Here is a 4,727-nt window from a genome sequence, read left to right on the forward strand (position 1 = left end):
TGCAGGTATTTTCACCTACGCTTGTAGGCCAGGGTTGCACTAGAAACTTGTCAGTGTAGCTGTTGGGTAGTGGCATGATTTTTTTTTTTTTAATGACACTTATATTGGCAAAAACCCTACTCTATAACCACTGCAGTTATACCAGCATAAATACGCTTTTGCCAGCGTAGCTTATTTCACTCAGGGAACTGGTATAAGGGAAACCAGCACAAGCACTGTTTTGGTGGTATAAGCAGCATCTACACTAGGAGGGTTTGCTATTATAGTATACCAGCAAGCCTTTTTCTATTGTCCACTTGGCTTGTGTCCTTAAGGTAGTAATTGTAGTATTTTCAAGCCCTACCCATCTGTAAATGGAGTTGCGGGGAGGACAGTAAGTGCACGGGAACTAGCCAGTGATTGAATGTGGAGGGGTGGGTGGGAAGAGTATGTGAATGAGGGGAGAGAGATGGAGAAGGATTGTGGCAAGACAGAGAGAAGTGATTAAGAAGACTTAGACTGTAGGGGATGGAGAGGAAAACGTGATGAGAAGGTGAACAGGGATGAAGGAGCGGCACTAAGGGTACGTCTACACTACGGGACTATTCCGAATTTGCATAGACCGGTTTTGTAAAACAGATTTTATAAAATCGAGTGCGCACGGCCACACTAAACACATTAAATCGGTGGTGTGCATCCATGGTCCGAGGCTAGCGTCGATTTCTGGAGCGTTGCACTGTGGGTAGCTATCCCGTAGCTATCCCATAGTTCCCGCAGCCTCCCCCGCCCCTTGGCATTTCCGGGTTGAGATCCCAGTGCCTGATGGGGCAAAAATCATTGTCACGGGTGGTTCTGGGTACAGCCTCACCCCTCCCTCCCTGAGCAGCAGACAACCGTTTCGCGCCTTTTTTGCTTGGTGAACTGTACAGACGCCATAGCACAGCAAGCATGGACCCTGCTCAGCTCAATACTGCAATCGTGAATGTTTTAAACACCTCGCGCACTCCCGTGCAGTCCATGCTGGGGCTCTTTTACGATTCTCAGGAGACTGCATTGTTAACTGTGCTGATGAGCTGTGCGTGGTCACCTGTGCTGATGAGATCTCCATGCTGGGGAAGCAGGAAATGAATTTCAAAACTTCGCGGGGCTTTTCCTGTCTACCTGGCCAGTGCATCCGAGTTCAGAATGCTGTCCAGAGCGGTCACTGGTGCACTGTGGGATACCGCCCGGAGGCCAATACCATCGATCAGCGGCCACACTAACCCTAATTCGATATGGTAATACCGATACTAGCGTTACTCCTCTCGTTAGGGAGGAGTACAGAAACCGGTTTAAAGAGCCATTAAAATCGATATAAGGTGCCTCCTAGTGTGGACGGTTGTGGCGTTAAATCGGTTTTACGCTCCTAAAACCGATTTAAACGCCTAGTGTAGACCAGGCTTCAGAAGTATTAAATCTGTGCTCAGTCAGCCTGTAATTCTGCACACTGCCCTGTGGCATGTACTGGTTTTGCCCAAAGAACAGGGTTTGTGGAAATGGCTTGTGTCCATTAGCTGAAGCTGAATGTGCATACTGTAGGGGCACACTGTTCAGTTCAGGCTATTCACTGCAAGACTGGTGGGAAAATAAGGCAACAAACCATCCATAATATCAGGAGAAGCCCAACTTTGCTTGACTTTTTGAGACCTGCTAGTTCTGTTTCCTCTGTCCGTAGTCTTGCTTCATCATAAACCCAAGTTGGCCAGAAGGTGTGGGAGTGCTTTTTGCATTTAATAAGGAGGAGCTGTGTGGAGGTGAGTTAATTTTGTCCTCCTGGCTTGTGAGTCTTGTGAGGTTTACATAGCAATTGTGGGAGGGAATTCACAGACCACACTAGTACTCTGTGACAGGACCCTTTTCAGGCCAATCTAGGTGCTTATCACCTTCAGGCTGGCTTACAGCAATGAGCTTGACTTGGTTACCCTTGAAGACCACTTGTCAGCTTCAGCTGGTGCAGAGAGGTCCTCTGTGAACATGTCACTCTGATGCTCTGTGCTGGCTGTTTACTTATAGTTGTTGGGTATGTTCTCTAAACATCGGGATGTGCCAAGTACCAGGTACTTGACAGGGTCATTAACATCTACTGGGATAATATTGCTAACAGAGCATTTACAACTGAGGATCTGTACCAGTGGAACTGGTTTCTGCTGGTAGGCTACCAGAGCTGGAATTCAGTGAGTTTTAGGTTATAACAGGCATATGTCGGTTAAGGATTTGATGCTTAGATATCACAGTGATGGGTGCCTTAGATTCAGCCTAAACTCAGTAGGTTGTGTTGTAAGGATCTGATTGCAATACCCATTGTTACAGGACCACAGCAATGGGTACGTTGTTTAAATATCTATGAGAATGTTAAATTCGATCATAATCATGAAATATTCTGAACTCCTGATCTGTATGTCATAGCAATAAACAGGCTTATTGCAAAAGTGCTTAGCCCATAAGGGTGGATGAGACCTTCAGTGACAATGGGATCAGGGGGCTGGAAGATGTGGATTTATTTCTGGACAATTTTGCCTTGCTCTGCCAGTGCTCAGTGGTTTATAACCTGGGAGAGGTAATAATGTTTGGACATAATTAAAACTGATTTTGCTTTCCTGTCTTTAGGAAGTCGGTAGAAACCAGTTGTGCTTTGGGTGAGAGGGGGTAATTAAGCTGCGGCTGCATTGCATAATTGGGTGACCTTAAATCGAATGAAAGAAACCTTTGTTACCTTATTTTCTTATGACCTCAGGGCTTGAGTTCTAATCTCTCTGTTCTGCTGTATCGCTCCAAGGGGGCATTTTAAAATTATTCCTATTGCGCCTTCGGTGTGCGTGGCTCTTTACGAATAAATACAAGGACACAGCCCAGAGGAGCTTATAGACTAGGTTGAGAAAAGAGGCAGAAGGGATGTGGATTAATGATGGGGGAGGAGGACAAGGGCTAGATTGTAAAGGTGAAATAATAGCTATCAGCCAAAATCCAAGAGGAACCGTGATCCATGGCCCTATTAATCCACAAAGAAGAGACATGAAGCCTGGTCTCACATGGCAGCACAGCAAGGAGCTGAGTCAGTTACCAATCATGACTTTAATATGCCATCTCAACTCCATAAATTTAATATGCCATCTCAACTCCATAAACCAGTTTTTTTTCTTTACTAGAAAAATGTCTCAACCTGTATGAAAGCCAATCCAAACAAAAACTAGGGCGCTGGCTTTGTAATTTAGGATTAGAATAGCAAAACACAATTCCCTATACTTGTTTCTGGATAAGTGTATCTTTACTCTCTGCCCTAAACTGTTGTGTAATGGTGCTGCTTAGGTATGCTCTATTAATGTCCATCCCTGAGTTTCTTTTCAGTAGTGGAAGAAGTGATCACTCTCTGTCAGTTTTTTGAGTTTGTGAAATGTTAGTTCTTTTTCTTTATTGTGGGGAGCAGCATGCATCATACTGTTCGTTCCCTTGTTTGAGCGAGCCCTGACTAGTAGCACTGTAGATGCAGTACAGTCAGTTCCTGAAAGGGAGGGAGATACCTTCCATTGCTCCTTCAAGTGACTATTCTGTCTAATTTAGGAGTAATTTTGATGGTTCCACATCCTGTCCTCCTTGGCTAGGACATTCATTACAACAGGGGGACCTTGAGGTAAGTAGAGATCACTTAACTCCACCTCTGTGGGAGAAGAAAAGGTTAGGAAGGAGTGGCAGGAGAAACAATCACTGAACTGAATTTAAAATTTAGGGATCATGTAAAAAAAACCAAACCTCCACACATGCTGCTGCCTAGCTCCTTTATTCATAAAAGCTAGAACAGGTCTGAGGCTCACACCCTTCTTATTGGTTTTGTTCTGATGCAGGAGAAAAACTGTACATTTCCTTAAGGATCAAAGAGTGCTTGTGAATAACCAAACTGAGTGACGACAGTCCCAGCTGTTTGCTTTGTGGTTGCTGGCTTTACACAAGTTACTAAATACATATGACTAGAGATAAGACATTTCTTTAAAAGCACATAGCTGCATATAAACATGTCCCAACTGTAATCTTATTTAAGGATATATTTGACAAAGGAAGACAAAACGTGTTGGACCGTTGTCAAAAGAGGCACTGTTAGATGGTGAGATCCTCGCAAACCATAATGGTTAGATATGAATGCATTTATAGTCTGGAGGGTCAGCTTTCTAGTGGTTTAATGCATTTGTTTCTAGGCTTGTCAGGTTGGGACCTCATAATCACATCATTCTAACTAGCAGCTGTTTTTTTTTCATTAGAATTGTGACACAACTTCAGTATCTGTTATCTTGGCAACCACTAAAGCTAGAAACCAACGCTTCTACTTCCATCTTTCAAAGGGTTTAAAACATTAATCTCCATCTCCAATGTTCTGAGAGAGATCTGCTGTTAGTCATTTCAGAACTGAAGCAGAATAAAAGCAAAAATGTATTTTATGTGCATTTTGATAGCTGGTTTTTTGGGCCACATCCAGAGAAGAGTCTAAGCTGGCAAAATGATAGCTTCTTCCATGTTACACCATCTTAGATGTCCTTTTAGACTCCTTTCCGTTTATATGGGGACAACCCACTTACCAACATGTAACTTACACTCACATTTAGCTTACCCCTCATCTCTGAATTTGTTTCACTAAGGGACCAAAGGGAGTTCAAGCTGGTATAACTCACATGCTAAGGCCACAAAAAAGGAATGTAGCAAGAAAGACCACTAACAGGAAT

The sequence above is a fragment of the Mauremys mutica genome, chromosome 12, assembly GCF_020497125.1.
Source record: "Mauremys mutica isolate MM-2020 ecotype Southern chromosome 12, ASM2049712v1, whole genome shotgun sequence".
Lineage (NCBI taxonomy): Eukaryota > Metazoa > Chordata > Testudines > Geoemydidae > Mauremys > Mauremys mutica.